Below are 23,677 nucleotides of genomic sequence, written 5' to 3'. Positions count from 1 at the left end.
GAGTTTAAATCCAATCTCAGACATTCAATAATTACCTAGCTGTGTGGCCTTGGGCAAGCCACTTAACCCCATTTGCCTTGCAAAAAACAAACTAAAAAAAATGGTAATCTGCTCTAATATCTCTTCCAAGAAAACTCTAAATGGAGATATGAAGAATCAGACACGACTTAAATGAGTGACCATATATAAATGCACACACTTTTTAAAGACAAGTAAATGATGGAGGGGGCAGCAGCAAAGCCAGGAATATCATGCCAGAGGGAAGGAGTGCCAATCACCCAGGAACATACCACAGGGCACCTGGGGCCCTGGGAGCACCAGCTCCTGGGAGCAGAAGCAGTTTCCTGACCTGCCAACCCAGGGAGTAGCAAGCACAATTTGGAAGATCAGCAGAGAGACCTCTGCCAGAACAAGTGTGAAGATCAGACCAGCACCACCCTCCTCAGCACAGCTGCGGTCCTCAGCATAGCCCCGATCCAAGGAAATGGAAACAGGCCCATGGAGCTGCTCAGCATGAGCCACCCAGCAGCTGCTCCCTGAACGGTCAGCCAATGAAAGGTAAGGAGGTTGGGGGAGACTGTTGAGGTCTCTCCTCTGGCCCTGGGACTAGACTCTTGTGCTTTGTCCATATTCAGACTTGGACACAGTCTGGGACTCCCATTGTCATAGGGCAGGGACACTCCTCATAGCCCTGGGGAAGAGGGGAGTGCTTATGGTCATCCATAGCTAAGAACACAGACAGGAGAGCAGTCAGAGCCTCCCATAAGACCTTGAAGGAACTGAGGTCCTTGAGGGGGTGTCCCAATAATACTCAGAAGCTCAGGAAACACCCCAAAGTCAGGCACAGGCTGGAGAAATGAGTAAACAGATAAAAGGACCCTGACCATAGGCAATTACTTTGGTCCCATGGAGGATCAAAACACACACTCTGAAGATGAGAATGACCAAACTTCTGCATCTAAAGACTCCAAGAAATATAGAAGTTGGACTCAGGGTATGACAGAGCTCAAAAAAGATTTTGAAAATCAAGTAAGGGAGACAGAAGAAAAATTGGGAAAAGAAATGAGAGACATGAAGGAAAAACATGAAAACCAAGTCAATAACTTAGTCAATGAGATCAAAAAAATGCTGAAGAAAACAACATATTAAAAACCAGTTTTGGGGCAGCTAGGTAGTACAGTGGATAGAGCACCAGCCTTGAAGTCAGGAGTACCTGGGTTCAAATCTGACCTCAGACACTTAATAGTTACCTAGCCATGTGGCCTTGGGCAAGCCACTTAACCCCATTGCCTTGAAAAATCTTAAAAAACAGTTTAGGTCAAATGGATAAAACAGTTCAAAAAAGTTATTAAGGAGAAGAATGCTGTAAAAAAGCAGAATTGGCCAGATGGAAAAGGAGATAGGAAAGGTCTCTGAGGAAAACAAGTAAGCCAATAACTTTGCGAGGAATGAAGACACAAAAAACAATACCAAAAGAATGAAAAACTAGAAGAAAACCATGAAATATCTCATTAAAAAATGACAGATCTGGAAAACAGAACCAGAAGAGACAATTAAATAATTATTAGGCTACCTGAAATTTATGATCAGGAAAAGAGCCTTGACTTCATTTTAAAAGAATTTCTACAGGAAATTTGCCCTGATATCCTAGAAGCAGAGGGCAAAAATAGAAATTGAGAGAATACACCAATCTCCTCCAGAAAGAGATAAAAAAAAACAACCCCCAGGAATATTATATCCAAGTTCCAGAACTCCCAAGTTAAAGAGAAAATATTACAAGCAGACAGAAGGACACAATTCAAATATCATGGAGTTGCATTCAGGATTACCCAGGACTTAGCAACATCCACATTAAGGGCATGTAGGACTTGGAATATGAGATTCCAGAAGGCAAAAGAGCTCAGAATACAACTGAGAATACACTACCCAGCAAAACTGAACATCCTCTTCCAGGGGAAAAGATGGACTTTCAATGAACCAGGGGAATTTCAAGTGTTCTTGTTGAAACAACAAGAGCTGAACAGAAAGTTTGATGTTCAAGTACAGGACTCAGGTGAAGCATAGAGAAGGTGGATAAGAAGAGTAAATAATGAGAGACTTAATGATGATGAGCTGCATGTATTCCTGCATGGAAAGATGATACAGATAATACCCACATGAACCTTCTCTTTTATAAAAGGTAGAAAGAGCTTTTATAGATGAAGTACAGGAGAGAGCTGAATTTGAAGGTATAATATAGTATGAAAATGGAGTTAGTGGGTAAAAGGGAAATGTACTGGGAGAAAGGAAAGGAGAGGTAGAAAAGGCTAAGATATTTCATGCAAAAGAGTCAAGAAATAGTTTTTGCAATGGTATGGAACGGGGGAAAGTGAGGGGAAATGAGGGAGCCTTCATTCCCATAGTAAATGCTCAGAGAGGAAACAGCATACACACTCAATAGGGTATAGAAATCTAGAAGAGAAAGGAGAAAAGGGTAACAGGGAGAGGGGAGAGGAGAGGTAGGGATAGAGGAGAGGGTAGATCATGGAAGAGGATAGTCAGATATAACACATTTTCCTTTTTTACTTTTTGCAAGGTGATGGGATTGGGTGGCCTATCTGGAACCACAGGGATGGGTGGTTGCTGGGTCTCTGGGGTGAGATGTAGCCTTGGAGCCTCTTGGCCCCAGGGCTGGTGCTCTGACCATATGGCTGACCCACAGCATGCTTTTGAAGAGGGACAGAGTGAAAGGAGAGAGAAAATATAATAATTGGTAGTAGGGAGAAATGGATGCAGGTAATTACAAGCAGCAACAGCAAAAATATGTGGAAAAATATGGAAGTAATTTCTCTTATGATAGATTTATGATATCATATCATATCATAGACTTATGATAAAGAATGTCATACACCCCAGAGACAGAGCTGATGTTATCGGAACACAGAATGAAGCACATTTTTTTCTCTTTCTTTCACTTTATTTCTCATGAGGTTTTTTATTTTTGTGGGGGAAGGGGGATTATGTTTACTCTTACAACAAGACTATTTTAGAATGTGTAAATAAATTCTAAATGTGCAGAAAAAATTTTCAATAGGCAACTCATCTACTTTTTTAAATATTTTCTTTCCCCCAATTACATGTAAAAATTTTTAAACTTTTTTTAAAAGTAAATTATGGGGGAGCTAGGTGGTACAGTGGATAGAGCACCACCCTGGAGTCAGGAGGACCTGAGTACAAATCCAGACCCAGACACTTAAAATTGCCTAGTTGTGTGACCTTGGGCAAAGCACTTAACCCTGTTGCCTCAAACAAAAGAAATTTTTAAAAAAATTAAAAGGTAAATGACATTTTAACATAATATTATTGTTTTGTCTCAATCCACTAAGTTAGATGACTTGTAGGTAGAGCAATATCTAGCGAGAAGATCATATTTTCTATTATCAATAGCTCTCCATCCAATTGGACTGGTGAGAAAAGAAATATTTTATTGATTGAAAGATAGGAGGAAAAAGAATATGATCATTGCCATAAAAGGAATGGTTGCTTTTCAATTCATCCTTTTTATTTATTTAAGATTTCCATTTATTATCCCATGATCAAATAAAGATTGAACTAATCTTAAATAGGAAAGGAATTAAAAGTTCTTTAAATGGGATCAGAACTACTCCCAGAGAAAAATCATAAATTTCCCTCCACAAAAGAGGTCACAAGCTGTCTTCAACTGACTAGATACAAATTAGAGAATTTCAGCTATACATAGAAGTCAAGGGTCTTATCCATGGTGACACATCTAATATATTTCCCAGGTAGTATTAGAATCCAGATTATCCTGTCTATGACACCATCACTTTAATCAGCCTGAACACAGTGCTTCAAATCTGAAAGTAGCTATGGAAAAACAAGTGAACTTAAAACTAAAAAGTAGCAACCTCTCCAAGGAAGAAATTTTAGTCAATGCTAACCTGTATCAGTAAAGAGAGTTTCTTCCTAAAGAGAATTATTCAATTACTAGGTCTGCCCCCATTTCCCCAAAAGTCCCACTCAAAACTGTGCAAATAGTTTTTCATTAAGTAAAAGTTTTATTTGGCCCATGATACTGGAGTTGGAATGGGTGAGTAGTACTGTTGAGGAAACATGAAATTTTCATTCCCGAGGGACTGAGGGTTAGGATGCCAGCTTGCTCTATTAGAGTGTTAACACATCAACTGAGAATTTAACCTGATTGAAATAGCATAGCAGACAAGTGTTTGGCCCCAATCTCCTTGGTAATAAACTCAAACCTGGTTCAATGATGCTTATCAGTAAAACAAACTTTTATTGAGGCATTAGCTTGATGCAATAAAGAAGACTTATCTTCTGTGCAAAAGCAAAGTAAGTGAGTAGGGAAACTTAGCCTGCAACAAAAGAAAAACTAGAGACTTATCTTCTCATGCATTTCTAAAATGAAGATTCCATTGAGAAACACGATTACAAAATACAAATTTCTAAATCATTGTGGTTTTTAGAACTGATGTGGCTTTTGGCAATTTTACTTCAGTAGGATACCAAGTCTGGTCTTGTATTCTAAGGACAGGGTTACATGGAGTGGTGAAGAGAGAGGATCTGATCAGGATTCAGAGAATATGGTTCCCAAGGCAACTTTTACATTTGAGATAGGCATATCAGTGTACTTGGTAGGGAATGGGATACAGAGATAAGGAAGATCAGAGTTTTAATTCTGAGCCAGGTACTTAAAAGTTATGTGACTCTGAGTCAATCATATAACCTCTCTCAGCCTCAGTTTCCCCATCTGAAAAGTAGAAATAATCATAGTATTTACTTCAAAGTGCTATTGTGAGGACTAAAGGAAATAACCTATGTTCAGTGGTTTATAAACTTTTAAGTCCTATAAAATGATAGCTAATATTTTTCTATTTTTCATTCCCTTTAAAGGACTGGTCAAGTGAGTTTTTTTTTTATCTCTGGACTTCAGTTTCCATATCTACAAAATACATATATGCTAGAAGGTATATGATCCAAAATATATTTTTGATGGAAAATAACTCCTATCTCAAGGAATTTATGCTTTTGTTGGAAATTGAAATAAATACCAAACATGGTATATGGTGAGGATATTAGAAAACTGCCAAGGTTTCTGAGAGTTCTGAGTTTAAACTCATTTCCAAGCAAGAAAATCAAAGAAGGTTTCATGGAGTGAGAGGGATTTTATGTTAGACTTTAAAGGATAGTTAGGAAATCAGCATATAAGGAGAGCATATTGACATAGGATCTACCTTAAAACAAAGAACATAAGCAGGATTGTATATAGGCACTTGAGGTCAAAGGCATGTCCAGTTTCACTGGAGTATAGAGTGCTTGGGCAGATTAAGACTGCTGCAAATTTGGAATTATGTCCAAAGGGCAATAAAACTGTGCATCCCCTTTGATCCAGCAATACCACTACTGGGTCTACACCCTAAAGAGATCATGAAAAAGGTTAAAAACATCACTTGTACAAAAATATTCATAGCAGCTCTATTTGTGGTAGCAAAGAATTGGAAATTAAGTGAGTGTCCATCAGTTGGGGAATGGTTGAAAAAATCGTGGTATATATATATATATATATTTCTATTAGAAATCAGGAAGGATGGGAACTCAGAGAAGCCTGGAAGGATTTGCATGAACTGATGCTGAGTGAGATGGGCAGAACCAGAAGAATATTGTATACCCTAATAGCAATATGGGGGTGATGATCAACCTTAATAGACTTGCTCATTCTATCAGTGCAACAATGAGGCACAATTTTAGGATATCTGTGATGGAGAATACCATGTATATCCAAAGAAATAATTGTGGAGTTTAAACAAAGACCAAAAACTATTACCTTTAATTTTTTTAAATAAAAGATATCTCAATATGGAATTTTGCTATTTCTTATGTTTTATTTTTCCCTTAAGGATATGATTTCTCTCTCAACACATTCAATTTTGATCAATGTATAGCACGGAAACAATGTAAAGACTAACAGACTGCCTTCTGTAGGGGTGGGGGGAGGGAAGCGAGATTAGGAGGAAAACTAACATTTTTTTTAAGAAGCTATACTTTGTATGCATTTTCAAGGTACTTTTTCTTAGTCATGTTGTTTTCCCCAATAAAATGTATTCTCTTTGAGGGCAGGAACTGTTTTAGCTTGTTTACATATTTTCAGTATCTAGTACAGTCAGAAAATTAGGAAGGAGTTTAATAAATGCTCTTGAAATGATTGATGAAAGGCTAAAAGAAAGACTGCTGCAAAAGACTTTGAATGACAGAACTAGATTTTGTATTTGATTTGTGAGACTGAAAAATTTTGAGCAGAGAAATAACATAAACAGTCATACATTTTAGGAATGGAATTAAGTTTGGATTGGAAGGCAAAGAAAATGGAAATTGAGAGTTCTGAAAAAGTTTATTAGAATTAGAATATTAGTTCAGGTACTAGAAATAGAATAGCAGAAAAGAGGGGACAGAAACAGAATTAAAAATACTCGGTAAAATAGTAGGTCTGTATCCCAAAGATCATAAAAATATAGCAGCTCTTTTTGTGATGGTAAAGAATTGGAAATTGATGGGATGCTGATCAATTGGAGAATCACTAAACATGTTCTGATGATGAATGTAAAATAATACTACTGTGCAATAAGAAATGATGAGTAGACAGATTTCAGGAAAACTTGGTAAGATTTCTACAAGCTGATGTAAAGTGAAATGAGCAGAACTAGCAAAACATTTTACATGGTAACAAAACCACTGTGTAATGATCAACTCTGAATGTCTTATCTCTTCTTCACAAGAATGAACCAAGACAATTTATTACAAAGGACTCATGACGGAAAAATGCTAAGACATCCAGATAAAGGTCGTCTCTGAATGCAAATTTAAGCATATTTTTTGCTTATTTTATTCATATGTTTTTTTCCTTTTGATCTGCTTCTTCATCCATAAGCATGACTGATATGGAAATGTTTACATGAGTATATATATAAAACCCATATAAAACCATTTTAGGAAAAGGAGAGGGGAGGGAGGAAGAAATATTTGAAAATCAAAAGAATGAATGATAAATATTGTTTTTACATATAATTGGGAAAAAGAAAATACTATTAAAATACTTGGTAATTTATTTTCTATGAGAAGTAAGGGGAAAGGATAGACACAAAGAGAATCTCAAGGTCATAAACATGAGAAAATGAATGAAAAGTGGTACTACTCTAAAAAAGTGATGTTGGAAGCTAGAGAATGGTTGAAAAGATAATGAATTCACTTTTAAAGACATAAAGTTTGAAGATCTGTTGGGGTATACAAGAGTTGCTGGTAGCTAGAGATGCTATTCTGAAGCTCAGGAAGTAGAGACAGAACTAGTGATGTAGATTTGGGAGTCAAATTCATAGAAGGAATAGTTGAAGCCATGGGAATAAAGAGAATTTTTTTGAAAAAGATCTTTTACACAACAAATAGAATATATAACAAAAATTTCCATATACATAGAAAAAGGGAATTGTACATGAGATTGCAGGTCCCTGTTCTGTATTGCTTGCATTTCTTAGAATCAAAGAAATAATGTGAAGAAAAAGGGAGCCTGAGCCTGAGCCCCTCCACCACATTATGAGCTTAGAAGGGAACACCAAGAAGAGACAGTGAAAGAGATACAGGAAAGTTGAGATAAGTGGGAGAGCCAAGGCAGAGTGATATTCCTGAAGAAAATCACACAATTCCATTGGTGACATTGTATGTTTCAATGAAACAAGAAGAACATCTTTTTAACATCAGTATTCTGATACTAATTTTATATGGTTGTCAGTCATATGATACTACATTGTCTGAGACCCTCTGGATCATACAAAAGGCAATAGATAAGTGCATATTGCATGAAAGTTTTGGTACCTTAAAAACACATAATTATAAGGAAGAAGTGGCTTAAAATATGTCATCAGGTACTTGGGAAAAATAAAACCAAGTCTGGTAGAAAGACTTAGGGTCATTGATGGACAAGCTACATGTTCTGTTGTCATCCAAGCAATGTCAATAGAATAAAAGGCAGTCCAATTGTCAAATTTCTAAAAGGACATGAATAAAAATAGCAAAGAGAGGTAGACATAGATAGACTATAATCTGAATTGTTGAAGGAACTACCATGATCATGGAAGAGCTGCTTTTAAATCATTGGAACACAGTACAAAGATGAACATAATATATTAGTGAAAAATTAAACATATTAAAGGGAACAAATTTACATGTCTAAGAGCAGGATAAAGATCTTCAAAAGGAGCTTGGAAAACTTCTGGCATCATTGGCTTAATCCAGATGAACTGTGGCTTCAATAAACCAATGAGAATAACACTTTTTAGTCAGACTGTCCTTATTATGCAACTCAGAGAGTCACTTATGTCTCTAGGCTATTATTACAGATCAGAGAGTTCCCTGAATATGCATTGGCTGGGCAGGTAGAAACATTACAGGAGTTCTGCTGGCTGAGTTCAAACAGCAGTCATTACTTGAGCTGAAACCAAGAAAGAGTCTTTGTTCACCCTGTCTTTCCATATAAAATCTACAAATTTCATGCTGATAAGATCACAGATCATTAATATTTCAAGATAAAATTTTCTCTATTTTTAATGTCATTGTTACATACCTATGTCATTAAAAATGAAAACAAAACTATTATAATATACTTGACAATCTACCATGTAATATCACCAAAAAGTTTACATTGAAAGCTCAAAGGACCATGGATATTTTGTTGTATTCATGATTGTTTCTACCATGCACTATTATTAAATTATTTGTATTTGTCTTATTTCTAACCACATGATTGCCTAAATGATATTCAATATTTTTTTTACTATCCTATTGATCATGCTTCCATAGAACAATGAGGCCATTATTTGGTTAATTCTTCGAGTCAATCAATTATTGCTACCAAGCGATTACAGTACATATCTTTGATTCCTTAGTTAAAAAAACACAAAACAAACAAACAAACAAAAAGCACAAACCATCATCTCTACAAGCACTTATAATTTAGTAGCAAACATTTATGAAATACCTATTTCAAGTCAGGTACAAATTATGTTTTGGAATGAACAAATTATGCAATTTTATTGACAATATTTTTACATGAATTTGACAGATCTCTGCCTTATTCAGGAGTGAGGAATAAGGACGACCTTTCCCAATTGAATATCTCCTGAAAAAAAAACAATGATGTGAGAACAAAACAGAATTCATGAAATTACTTATGTCCATGAAGTCACCTCATTTTTTTGGCCAATAATATTATGTCTGGGTATGATCTATCAACTTACAGTAATCATGTTGATGCTTTCTAATAGGTGATATTCTAGAACCAATGGACTCAATCTGAAGTAATGATAATCCATTCCTTTAACTAACTGGGAGCTACAGCCAGCATTCTATCCAAGATCTAGAAGCAAACTCTGTTAATGCAAAGTAAGATTCTTTCAAGGAAAGATTTTTAAAAAAAAGATATATTGCATCAACTAGCAGATGTTTAAATCATATATGATGGGTTTTCAAGATGGTACAATAGCCTTGCCCTCCATTTCCTAGGAGTAGGGATATTTGGTAGACTGTTAGCATCCATACCCATCCTCCCAGAATTGTCAATTAACTCTTTTTTGATTTATTTGGCTTATTACTCAAAGAAGTAGTAAATTGGTTTTTGGCTTTACTCAAGTATCTTATTTTTTTTAGGTTTTTACAAGACAAATGGGGTTAAGTGGCTTGCCCAAGGCCACACGGCTAGGTAATTATTAGGTGTCTGAGACCAGATTTGAACCCAGGTACTCCTGACTCCATGGCCAGTGCTCTATCCACTACGCCACCTAGCCGCCCCTACTCAACTATCTTATGAAACCAAGAGTTGTCAGATGATTTCAGAGCATAAAGATATTTGCATCTGCAGATAAATCAGGGCTTAAAAAAGCTTCATTAGGGAAAAGTTGTTGAAATAAAATTATTATAGTTTTGCCCTTATATGCTCAACAGAGATTTATTGCAACAATATATATTGTCTGTTATTAAGAAAGAAGAGAGAAAACAATAAGCACTCAGAGTGCTTAGAGTTTAATAATTTGGGGTGAGGATCCAAATACACAACCATATTATAAAACAAATTTAAAGTATTAGGCCTAAGGAAGAGGCCTGGACAAATAGCCATGAGAAATTAGAGACAGAGTACTTTCAACTTGGCAGGAGTCTAACAAGCTTTCACTAGTCATTTGGTGTCCAAGGAGTATCTGGGAAGCATAACAGAATTAAAAGAGATGAAAATGTAGCTATATCATTGTCGAGGTGCTGGACATGACCCATACAAAGGTAAAGGAGTAAGAAAATGTAGAGTTAGACTACAGAACAGCAAGATTCAAATTTGACTGAACTGCAATGTTCAGAGATACAGAAAGAATATATGACTGGGGCAGCTAGGTGGCATAGTGGATAGAGCACCGGCCCTGGAGTCAGGAGTACCTGGGTTCAAATCTGACCTCAGACACTTAATAATTACCTAGCCGTGTGGTCTTGGGAGAGCCACTTAACCCCATTGCCTTGCAAAAAAAAACTATAAAAAAGAAAAGAAAATATGACTGAAAAGATAAATTAGAACTAAATCATGTAAGTACTTAAAGTAGAATTAATAATGATGATAATAACATATAACATTGTGTATTATTACCATATGATCATTAATGTTATTATAGTTAGCATTAATAGAGTCATTTATAGTTTACAAAGCATTTTGCATGCTATTTAATTTGACCCTCATAACAAATCTATGAGGTAGGTATTATTAATAATCCCCATTTTACAGATAAGGAAACTGAGACTGAGAGAGATTAAATTACTTGTCTATAATTGCACATCAACTAAATTGCCAATGACCACAAGATTAGTGCACTAGCCATTAATCTAAACTGCCTTCTAATAAAAATGTATAAGATTTAAAGGACTCATGCAAGGTTATCCATACTATACTGGTGTTGGATGGAAGAAAGGCAAGGATATGGGATTCTACTTTTTCAGTGGGCTCCCAAGCATAAATTATATAGGTTCATGCCCCAGAATAACAAGGACTGAAGTCCCCAGCACATAGTAGGAGTAATAAATGCCGGTTGACTGACACTATGTTCTTATAAGATTATTCAGTCATAAGGGCAAACATTAGCATTTACTGTTATTAATAGGTTTAAATCAGCCCAGAGAAAAGTCTAGACTGTTTTGCTCATGGGAGATTGACCACTGAAGGTGTTTTAGAGAAGTTATTTATTAGCATTTAAAACATAAAAATGGGGTGGATTGGATGAAACAGACACAGAGCTTTACATCTTTTAAACAAAACACTTAAATTGGGTAATTAGAGTTTCCCAGAGGAAAGGAGCTGTGCTAATATAAGGCTTTATCACCCTCATCATCATCATCATCATCATCACATGTGGGAAAAAAAAGACATTTTAAGACATGTTGTGTACATCCCCCTCTAGGTGATGAAGAGACACAAAATTAAAATAGATCAGAGATCTGGGCACATCACAAAATCATCAATTAATAGTCACAGGAGCTAAGCGGCTAATTCGACATTGTGCAACATGGGTATTATGCCCAGTCTGAAAGTGCTTCAGCTTTCATTAAAAACAATCTCTGTCTCACTAATGACATGAAATTTTCTTACTGAGCGTGCCCTACTCACAGAACTCATGCTAACCCACATCAACCATCTGCTAGTCTTCAGTAATTCTAACTGATTTTTGCTCCTATGGGTTGGCATTGTTGGAAAATGATCTCATCTCCATTCATTCCAACAATAAATGGCCCAGTGGGGGTAATGAAGCACTCAAGAAAAGCTTTGAGAGGAAGTGTTCCTAGCCCAGTTTGAGCCATCAAGTTGCTGCTGAGGGGTGATTTCAAAAACAATTACTTGTGGGCAAATATATTAATAATATTCAAATACAGTCTGAGTTGAAAAGCAAATCTACACGATTAGAAATTTGGTGTTACAGCTGAAATCCTAGCCTTATTATGGTATAGCCTGCTGTGCTAAGATATTGCAAATACATATTAGTTTACTCTACCCCATGCATTTGGTGATGATATCTGCAATTCCAAAGGCTAATAAATAGGTTCCTTATGGTTGTTGGTTTTGCTTCAGTTATTAATCTCACTCTTTCTTTTTAATTCATGTTGATAACCATAAGCTCACCTTATTTATATGAAGAGAAAGTATCATTTTTTGTGTGTTTGTTTCCTTGACTTCCTTCAGGTCCTAGCTAAAGTCTCACCTTGTACAAGAAATTTTTTTCCCCAATTCTCCTTAATTCTAATGCCTTTCCTCTGTTGTTTATCTCCAATTTCTCTTGCACAAAAGTCCATATTTGATTTAATTTTGTCTTTCTTTCAGAATATCAGCTCTTTGAAAATGGGGATTTGTTTTCTTTTCATATACAGTGCTAAGCAAAGGACCTTTCATATAATAGACAAAAAATGCTTGTCGATTAACTCTTTTGTTTGAAGCTGATGTGTGATTTCATTGGTTGAAAGAACTCTCATTGAAGAAAATTCTTAGACAAAAGCTAATAGGCAACTTCTTTTTTTCAAAGTTTGTGAAGCATATTACATTTTATTGAATCAGAAAAGATATGAAGCTTAATCTCCATGGATTTTACAATCTGATGAGACATCAATAGCACAGGGAACTCTGATGCCAAATATTGCTTATAATAGAATTTAGGGTGTTAAAAAGCAAATTTCTCTGGGATTTCTGAGGGAAGCAAATGGGTTTGGGATACAGTATGGAATAGCATATCCACCCTAAATAAGGCCTGAAAATTGAATGAAATCTACTCTCTAATATCTTAATATTTTCTCAACATCATTGGTACATTATCTATATTTCTAATTAAACCACCTACATGGTTTACATCTATGTTTATAATGAGTAGGGATTGAACTTGTGCTTTCATTGATATAGAAAATTTCCAGGTGAGAAAATTCCAAATACCAACAGAGGTCAGCACTTTCCTTGAAACTTCTATTGACTTAGCATGTTATATGGAGTCCTGAGGTATTAGATGAATTATTGAGACCCATACAGCCAGCAATATATAAATATACATGCACATATATATATATATATGTTTACATGTATGTACACTGTGTGTCCTTTGGGCAAATTATCCAGTATGCCACTATTTCTATTCTATAGTTGTAATTAACTGTAAATTATTTATATCTATACTCATATTTGTGTCCAGATCTTTGTAAAATTGTGGAGAATGAGGAAATACATTTTTTTCTTTTGCGTTACTGAAAAATAATAGTCTAAACTCTAAGTAAGTATATCTACATCATGATAATTTATATTGATGTCATGTCAATTTGTATAGACCAATCTGTAACACCCATTGTGGTTTAATGAAAAGAGCCAGGCAATATTCAGGATTCAAATCCTGATTCTGTTACTTATAGTGTAACTTCAGGCAAGTCATTCTAGTTCTATATGCTTCAGTTTCCTCACTGGCAAAATGATGGGATTAGATTGGACAACAACTCAAAAATTCTAACTAGTTTAGAAATATTCTTTCCTATTTTAAATTTTAAAATCCTTTGTAGTCTTTTAAAAATCATGACTAAAGAATTCTATCTTGAATAAATGAAAATCCCAATCCCTTTAAGAAAATCTACTTTATCTCCTATAATTACTTTATTTAAAAATAAAACAACCTGCTGAAATCAGAAATACATTTATCTTTCACCGATACTTATTTACCTGTAAGCATTCTTCATTAGCTTTATACCATTTAAAATTGTGAAAAAATGCTAGAAGGTCAAAGATAAAATGTTCTCAAAGAATCCATTAGTAGAATGTGACACAATTATTTTAATTCAATAAATATCATGTACCATATTAAGTTAGCGTTTGTAAATCTGATCAACAGCAATGCAAGTATTTGATTGTCTCATCCATCATAGACCCAAATGACTTGCTTTCTTTAAAAGGATCTATTTCATCAGTTCTCCAATAAAATAAGGTGATCAGTCAATGAAATTATAAATTTTCTGAGACTGTTCAGTTGCATGGGATTCACAGTAAAGAATATTCTCATAGAGCTGGCTATCCAAAAAGAGCAATTTTCTTGGACAATAAAGCCTGGATTAAGGAGCATATTGTGTATTATTTACTAATGAAAAATATTAATCATCTATTAGTCAACCAACGTATGTATGAATAAAAGGTCGGGAGTAGGCTAGATTGGAGAATTAATTCATATGAATGCAGGAGCATACTACTGTGCTATTAGAATGATGAAAGGGATAAGTTCAAAGAAATCTGGAAATTATTTTAGAAGCTGAAGCAGAGTGAACTGAATAGAACCAGGAGATCAATTTATACAATAATAACACTGCAAAAGATGACCAGTTTTATAAGATTGAAATCTCTAATCAATGCAATGACCAATCATTTTGCTAGAATGCATGAAATCCAATATGTAGGAAGAGGCATAATTGTTTTGGACATGAGCAATGTGGAAAATTGGAAAATTGCCTTCTTAGAATATGCATATTTGTCATAATGCTGTTTTTCATTGGGAAGTTGGGATGAAGAGAAAATACAATGAAAATTCATTAATTTCAAAGGAAAATAAAATTGAAAGAGAGAGGAAGAGGAAAGAGGGAAGAGAGACAGAGAGTGAGACAAAGTGAGAAAAAGAGAGAGAGACAGAGATAGAGAAATGGAGAGAGAGGGAGAGAGAGGGAGAGAGAGAGAGAGAGAGAGAGAGAGAGAGAGAGAGAGAGAGAGAGAGAGAGAGAGAGAATTCAAAAAATAAATGAACCTGGGAGAAATTTCCTAGAAGAGGTAGTCCCTTCAATTGCACAAATAGCTATTATCTATCATAAGTAAAGAATAACAATAGACTGTAGATGATGCGGGGAATATTAAGAAAATAAGATACAAGATACAGGCCTCTATGGAGAGTTAATGGAGAAGAAGAGGAGCCAAAAAACTATAAACCAAAGTAGAACATTATATTCAAATTACAGAATTTTGGAGATAGTAGATATCTCTGAGATCATCTAACAAAACCTGAGTTCCAATCTATATATGAAAACTAGTCTATTCTATACAATAGTTTTTCTAGATCTTCTTAAACATACCAAGTAAAAGGAAATTCAAACTACCTTCTAAGGCAACACTATGCCATTTTTGGACTGCTATGATTGTTAGGAAGCTGCTCATTACATAAGGTCAAAATACCTTCTTTTTCTATTTCAGTTCACTGCTTCTAAGTGTGTCACCTGCCAATAAAATGAATATTTCTTTCAAATACTTAAAGCCATCAATCATAGCATTCCCCTTCCTAGGGAAAGGAATGGATTACTATCAATAGACCAGGCTATTATTTAGATTTCATTTTAAGATCAAAGTTAAGGAAAATTCATCATAAAAGTGTTTGCCTTCATATATGTATACGTTTAGCACTCCATATGTTTGTGGACCACAGATAAGTCACATAGCCTCTCTCAGTCCCAGTTTCCCCTTCTGTAAAATGAGATTATCAGAAGACATGGCCTGTGAGGTTTCTTGCCACTTTTAATTCCATTAGCTCGCAATCTGATGAGCCTAATTTTGGTAATTTGTACCATAATCCTGTTTTCTTGCAGATAATTTCAACAAAGGCCAACAATAGTAAGCTCAATCAGAATTGGAAGGGCATTGATTATGGGTCCGATATCATTAGGGGTGTATTGATGAAAGCTCATAAAAATCAGCTGATTATTAAATTTTCATTGTGAGCATTTGCCCCTCAAAAATCAGAAAACACTGCAAATCGGGGCTCATTTATTATTTATTTTATGGTCTAGACTTAATAAAGTTATGGTAAAAATGTTAATAATGAAACAAACTCCAAAGTATAGAACATTATCTCTTTTTTTTAAAGGAGAGCTTATAGTTGTACATTTTCCAGCATATCTCTAGGTGGTAAACTATCATTTAAAGACAACTCTATTTTACAAAAGGATCATTATCAGGGTCTCTTCAGATTATGAAAATTTTGGCTAAGATCATATACTATGAATTAGATGATATACAAGGTATGTCGACTATTGAGAATAAGTTTTATGATAGGGAATGAGATCACTGTTCATTACTTATGTTGAAAGAAATATTCACTATCACAGGTTTCCTAATACAGAAAAGCATTTTCTACTCATAACAACAATGCTCTACTTTACAGGAAAGGAAACTGAGTCTAAGGAAGATTAAATTACTCATGGTGACACTAGTATCTATGGTACAATTTGAACTCAGGTCTTTCTGACTCTTAGATCAGTTCATCTAATCTACCATGTTTCCGTCAGTCCTTTCACTCATGTTTGACTCTTAACTATCTATTCTATTGTCATATGATGTAATAATATCTGGAGCTACAGATAAGCAAAAGTAGAAGATTCTAGCACAAGAATCACTGTTTCTCAAATTTAGTCAATAAATGATATATATTCAGTATGTTCTATGTAGGTGTCCCAACCTGCCCCTGAAAGAAATAGTAGGGGGCATCACAAGCCACATTTCCAAGTACCTTGACTTCAAAACACCCTTGGGCAATTACTTACAAGCCTGTAAGCAGCAGAGAGTTCTAGCTATACAACAGTGGAGGAACTTTCTGTCAGAGAAATCTCAAGCCCAGGTACCATCCCACTAGCTCCAAAAAAAAAGCTATTTTTGGAAGCCTTGTCCTATATCATGGCCTGGTAAGAGGGAGAGAGTTCCAGTGGAAACAATGCCCCTACCTTATGCCACTTAAAAAAACCCAATGTATTAATGTTAGAGATGTCCTCATTCATTGTTAACCTCCTACATATAAATTCAATAAACTCCGAAAATACACTTTATATTGCTGGATAATTAGAAAGACTTACAAACACAATGGAAATTAATTCAATTAGGAAATCCCACCAAACTGCTTAAGTAATTCATCCTTGGAAATTTGTGAGCATGTCTTTGCATTATTAATACTGAAACAAAAGGTCCACTCTGCATTCTCAGTTGTTATTGCCTTTGGAGGAAGACACTTTTTTTTCTAGAACCAAAGCATTCTGGTAAATGAGAAAAGAATTATTAGTTATCGAGCAGTTTTTTGGTCTGAATCATTCTTTTATTCTGCACTTTACCCAACTGTTTTCCCCAGAAACCACTCCTGGGTACTTGGTCTTGATAGTCCATTTTACCTATCCAGGTTCAATCCACCACTTAATTTTAACCAAGCCAAGCAATGTAATCAATCAGCCCCTTCTTCTCCAGCTGTGTTATCTTCTCCATGGAATATAAAGTTCACTGAACATAGGTTCTGTCTTACTAAACTGTAATTTTAACTCTAGGGTTTTGGGAAGAGCCTGGTATGTAACAATATAACAAGGACTCTCTCTCTCTCTCTCTCTCTCTCTCTCTCTCTCTCTCTCTCTCTCTCTCTCTCTCTCTCTCTCTCTCTCACCTTCCATTGCCCTGCTTTCTAGTTGCCTTACTTTCTTAACCAAATGATCTAAAAGAAACTATGACTTACAGGTCACTTTGAGAGAAATGCAAAATTATTCTTGTTCTTCAGAGACCTAAATACCAGACTTCATTTAAAAAAAATGCAGTTTCACATTCTTTATAAACAGTTGAAAAATAGTTTGATTCCAGCTTATGGACATACATGTCTCTATGGATATATACAATATAGAAATATGAATTTATGTATCTGATTCCTTCATATTAAGTGAACATAGTACTCCACAGAAAAAAAGGTAAAAAACTTAAACAATTCTTCTAGAATATGATTTAGGGCAGAGAGTTAGGATGGGGAGCTGGCATATCAGAGTTCTAAATGCTAAGTAAGGGCTAAGTTAATATTCAAATTAATTTTAAGGATGACCTTATATTAGACAGCTTACTATTAAGGATCTAATTCTTTAATATGTATAACCTTTTCTTCTTCAGAAAATATGTTTTCCAGGACAGTATTAGAGCCTTTCAAATAGTTTTAAGACTTCGAAGGAATAAAAGGACACATACTTTATTAGTATCCTCCCTTTTCAGATGGTCTTCATCTATTCTTTATATATCTTATATATTTAGGCATTTTCCTCATTAAAATGAATGCTTCTCGAGGTCAGAGACTATTTTGTTTTGCCTTTCTTTGTATTTCCAATACTTAGCATAGTAACCAGCACAGACTGACTCATATGATAGCTTGGATCTTTCATCTCATCTTTGATTCATACACTAGACTCTTTTTTTAGGTTTTTGCAAGGCAAATGGGGTTAAGTGGCTTGCCCAAGGCCACACAGCTAGATAATTATGAAGTGTCTGAGGCTGGATTTGAACCCAGGTACTCCTGACTCCAGGGCCGGTGCTTTATCCACTACACCACCTAGCTGCCCCCATACACTAGACTCTAAATGGGTCTCCTTGCCTTGTCTCAAAGTCTTCCCTCCTTAATCTATTGTCCAGCTAGATTCTACCATAATAGTCCTCAAGCACATTTCTAACCATATCATACCTTTTTCAATAAACTCTAGTGGTTCCCAATGTATTTTATCCAGAATAAAATATATATTCCTCTGTCCTTCAAAGTCTTTACATTCTGACTCCAATCTGACCTTCCAAATTTTTTGAACATTTTTCTCCTTTATACATTCTACAATCCAACCAGAATTGTCTTGATAATCTTTATCCACATATTCTATCTCCTACCTCCCTGGTTTTGCACAAGCTAATTATCGTGCATGGAATGTGATCCACCATCACCTCTGCATCATAGAATCGCTAGCTTCCTTCAAAGTTCTGTTAAAATACCCATGATCACATAACAAATTAGCCAGAATGAAAGTCTATGTAGAAAAAAAGCTTTCCATTCTATATTAACTCAAGTATACACCAGTTTGGAAACACTTTATGGCAGAAATACTCAGCTTGTTGGTAGCCTTTGGATTCCCATCTACAAGATTTCTGCGACCTTCACCTGCTCCACTTTTTTTTCCTAGTAAAAGAAACAACATTTTGCAGGTGAAACATGCCCACACCCAACTGGAAGTAAGATGCTCAGGGTTCATTTGCTTCTCTTCACATCTGAGATTTGTTTCTTCATATGGAAAATAGGTATACATAAGATCAATGCTTAAACTAGCTTCTTTACTGCAATGTTAGGGAAAAGAGTAGGAAATACTTTAGGACCTAAAAGTATTTCATTAATGTGATTTACCAGATGCATAGAGACAGAGGATTTTAAAAGATATAATTCCCTTAGATCTGACAGTCAGGAGGAGGCAAATGACAAGCCATAAGATAGTAGTAATATGTGCTTTTATTTTCTTACTAACTGATCCTTCTCTCCATTTCCTTTATTTCACTTCATCACCCCTAAAGAGAGCATAGTATTCCCATTTCAGTGCAAACAGACTGTCATTTAAATCTAAAAATGTCTGCATCATGTCTGTGTTTTGGTGGTAGTGGTGGTGATTGAATGCAAATATGCATATATTCACACTCACACAGCACAGCACACCACACATACACACACACACACACACACACACAAGATGATACAACATACATACACACACAATGAAAGAGAAATGAATCTCTGATCTGCCTGGGAAGAAAAAATAAGAAGTTAACATTTGCAAGTGAATTACCCCATTTCAATGAACTGTTCTCTAGATGAAGATGCTATTTCTTGAAGAAGACCCTGATGTCAAGGAGGTGATGCCATGACAAGCCCATGATTTGTATTTGAGTGAGAGGGAACTATGCTAGGTCATCAGCCTCACTTTCTCCTCCAGAGTCATCTGGGTCCAGTGTCCAGACATGTTTCCGGATGATTGGAGATAACACTAGATATGAGGCAATCAGGGTTTAGTGACTTGCCCAAGGTCACATCGCTAGATGGATTTGAACTCCTATCCATCTCATTCCAAGGCCAGTGCTCTATCCACTTTGCAATCTAGTTGCCCTGTTTCTCTGGAATGAGCTTCATGAACACAGGTACTACCATTTACTATATTTAGATATCTACAATTTAGAACAACGATTGGTACATAGGGCTTAATTAATGTGTTTTTGTTCATTTATTCACTCCCTGATTCATTGATGCACCTGTGTATTCATTCACAGTATTCCTTAGGCTTAATCAGACCTCATAGCCTTTCATTTCAAGTAAGTTAATTTAAATGAGTCAAAAAGGCCCAATAAAGATAATTTGGGAGGAAATTTTTGAAGGCAAATTAATAGCATCCCTAGGAATAGGCAAATCTTAAATCTTGGGTTTTTTTAAATATAATTACAAGTATAATGAAACTATACAGTTCTATAGAACTAATCGAAATAAAGGGTCCCTGTCTTCAATTGCTTAATGTCTTTCTAAAGGACAAAAACAATAAGTACTTCTTAATTAGAAGCTACTGACTACTGATTTACATCCCAATTAATCACTTTAACTAAGGAAGGGGAGAATATCATCTCAGTTAATTCAGAAGCAATGAATAAATGTTTTCTTTCTAGCACTTGGTTCCAAATCCAACACTCTTACTGGGGTAGGGCCCTGCCTCATTTTAAGTCTCCAAAGAGATCTGACTCTGGAAACAAAGGATCACACAGTTTGCTTCATAATCTTATTACCTGTGGTGTGATGTGAAATCAATTAACTTCCTTAGGTATCAGTTTGCTTATATGTAAGATGAAAGGAAAGAGTTAAGTTGATTTCTAAGGCCCTTTTGAACTTCTAGACCTTTGATCATTTGAACAAAAATAAGGTATTTATTTAAAAGCTAAAAAAAAAAAATAATCACCAGAGTTCGAATCTCCTTCTTGTCTCCAATTTCTCTGCCCTCAACCTTTACTATGCACCCTTGCATATGAACCCCTTCATTCTATGCCAGTAATCTTGACTAAAAGGGGAGACTTGAAACATCTCAGAATTTTGATTAATTTCTGATGAGATAAGAAAAATTTATAGATTCTGGAATGTAACCTCCAAGTCTAATTTGTCTCACACGACTAAATTTTCCAATCCTGATTTCAAGGTAGGGATCTTGGATTCTCTTGTTTGTCCCTCAGATGATTTGGTGAAACTTGATGGTTCTGTTGAAAACCTTATAAAGAAGATGGCACAAGTGTGTAACAAAAGTGACGGAACATGCAAAGAGCAAAGTTCATAAGAAACTGTGGTCAATCAGTTGACTTAAATGCTTTTGTGACCTGCTTCGAATGAATCATGATCAAGTCTTCCACCAAGTAGTCACTTGTAGTTGTAGTGGACACATTAGCAAAGCAACTTTCACAAATAGAAGCCAACTTGAAAGCCTGAACAGCTGCCTACAATGCTCTGAAAGGAAATCTGGCAAATCTGGAAAAAATCCATGGAAAATCTCTTCACTTGAACATTAGCTGATATTGTGAACAAAGAAGTTTTTGTACTAGATTCAGAGTATCTCATCACTCTCCTGCTAATAATTCCAAACTAAACTATTCATAGTCACAAAAAAAGATAGGAACCTCTCTTAGACATGGTGGTACCTCCATCATCAACCAAACTGACTGATGAATCTGATGAGGGAGGTGTCTTTACCTGATGAGGTTTCAAAGGGTGGTGAATGCTTTCAAAGCCATCCAAATAGAACAAGTTCTTTGTATGTGAATTTTTCAATGATGAAAAAGGAATTATCAATGAAAGGGAAGAGATGTCTAAATTACTCTCTGAAAAGAAGTAACAGTATGATTCCCTTTTGCGATGACTCAAGGTGAAGTATTTATTGCCAGGATTGATCTGATGACTCTGAGAGTATTGAATCTGTCTAAGGTATGGACAATCTGTGAATGTTTAGACATTACTTTTGCAACCCCACAAGAAGGCCATAAAGCATTTAAAAGAGATTCAAAACTCAATCTTCAAACACCTGAATGAACACCAGCAAGTAGACTGGATGCTTCTGTGGATATTCCTGGATTACTGCTAATAATCAAGACTATTTTGCTTATGTCTACTTTTACATTGACCTTAGTCTTCTTGATTAGTTTTTTAAGTCTGGTAACCCATAGTAACTCTAGAAATAACCTTATTTCCTATCTCTATATAATCTATGTCTTCTCTAAGAGAATTTATACAGTTAACTTCAAAATAGAAATTCCTTTTTTTAAGAAAAAATGGTTTGAATTTAGAATGTTCCTACAAAAATTATTGTTGCATTTATTTTTATGTGACAGTAAAAAAGCTCCCAGTAAAGAAAAAACTGACAGTTCCTTCCTGAAAATATATTTAATATATAGAAATAGTATACCATCAAGCCAAGATACCTAAAAATCAGTCTCACAATCTATTTGATTAGAAAATTAACTTTTTTTGTAAATGGTGCTAATGGCATCATTTAGTTTAAATGGAAATAGTGAGGTCTAAGTCAAAAGGTGATTTGTGCCATGGAAACATGAATGTTTTTGCATTCTGTTTTGTTTTTTGACTAGAGGTAGCAATATATGAATACAAAACAAAGCTACTCCCTAATAAATATGTCTTCTATACAAGGAATCTCATAGTCCTTCCTTTTCTTTATTTTCCACATTTGAGCTTCAACCCTTGATAAAAATTTTCCCCCCATGTTTTCCTATGTCCATTTTGTAGACTTTTTCATCCTTCTTTTTCCCTCCAATTTTATAGTGTGTAACTTATATGTGAGACTTAGATACAAAATCTCTTCATTGAAATTCATAGCCATTTGGATGAGATTGGCCTAGCCATCCACACTAGAAAAGCAAAATGGAAAAAAAAAATCAATATTGTTCTATATCATGAGGTGCAGGTATATGGGAAGACTGTTGTATCAGTCCATTAGAACTGTACTTGAGTATGAAAATGAGGAAATCAAGCTGAGTGATAGCTGAAAAATTGGCTGCACTTTCAACATTTACACGTGACTCCTTTACAGAAAAAGTTCAGGGCAGTGGAGAAAAATAGGAAATAGAAGAGGAAGAGGTAGAGAGAAATAGAGATAGAAATAGAGAAAGGAGAGAAAAAAGAAATAAAAGGACAGAAAGAAAAAAGAAGATAGAGATAGAGAACTGGAGGTGTTGACACCAAACTCAATATGAATCAACAGGAAAAATTGGCAGCCAAAACAAAAACAAATAAAACAACCTAATGCAATCTTAGCCTGTATGAAGAGATTCATAATGTCTAGAACTAGAAAACTATTCATTCTTAAAACATAATAGTGATTAATCAATTCCTGTTGAATTGAAATAAATCCCCCTTGTTCTTCCTTATTCTATTTCTGAAATAATGTTGACTGTTGAAAATCATACACTTAAAGAAATATACTGAAAAGTTGGAGAATATCAAAGAAGTGCAATCAGAATATGAGCTCAAGATCATTATATATGAGAATAACTTTAGACTGAAAAAAAAGAGATTTTGTGTAAAAGGACAAATGATTATTCATTATAGGAGTTTCTTCTTTAATAATAGAGGATGAAGAATATTTGCAGATCTGATAAGATTGTCTCTGAGATCTTTTCCATTTCTAAGATTTTTGTAATTCTGGATCTATGAAATTTCTATCCACAGGGAAATTTTAAAAGAATTAGAATCATTTCTATGAATATTTTCTTGTATATTTCAGTGAAGTAACCAGT

At 35.1% G+C, this 23,677-nt stretch overlaps 1 protein-coding gene and 1 pseudogene across 4 annotated transcripts in view; one reads left to right on the top strand and one right to left on the bottom strand.

Moving 5' to 3' along the window:
• Positions 1–23,677, bottom strand: part of ZNF385D (zinc finger protein 385D) — a 978,888-nt gene that overhangs the window by 776,266 nt on the left and 178,945 nt on the right. The gene's annotated exons all lie outside the window — the stretch shown is intronic.
• LOC141493531 (V-type proton ATPase subunit C 2 pseudogene) overlaps positions 19,068–23,677 on the top strand; it is a 59,894-nt pseudogene continuing 55,284 nt past the window's right edge.

This window comes from Macrotis lagotis, chromosome 7, assembly GCF_037893015.1.
Source record: "Macrotis lagotis isolate mMagLag1 chromosome 7, bilby.v1.9.chrom.fasta, whole genome shotgun sequence".
Classification (NCBI taxonomy): Eukaryota; Metazoa; Chordata; class Mammalia; order Peramelemorphia; family Peramelidae; genus Macrotis; species Macrotis lagotis.
This window is presented reverse-complemented; position numbering and strand designations above follow the sequence as displayed.